We start from the raw sequence: 242 nt of genomic DNA, 5'->3' as shown, positions 1-242 counted from the left end.
GTACTGCAGTAGAGTACTACAGTAGAGTACTGCAGTAGAGTACTACAGTAGAGTACTACAGTAGAGTACTGCAGTAGAGTACTACAGTAGAGTACTGTAGTAGAGTACTACAGTAGAGTACTGCAGTAGAGTACTGCAGTAGAGTACTACAGTAGAGTACTGCAGTAGAGTACTACAGTAGAGTACTACAGTAGAGTACTACAGTAGAGTACTGCAGTAGAGTACTACAGTAGAGTACTACA

This window comes from Taurulus bubalis, assembly GCF_910589615.1.
Source record: "Taurulus bubalis genome assembly, chromosome: 2".
In the NCBI taxonomy this organism is placed as follows: domain Eukaryota; kingdom Metazoa; phylum Chordata; class Actinopteri; order Perciformes; family Cottidae; genus Taurulus; species Taurulus bubalis.
Note: the sequence above shows the minus strand (reverse complement) of the source record.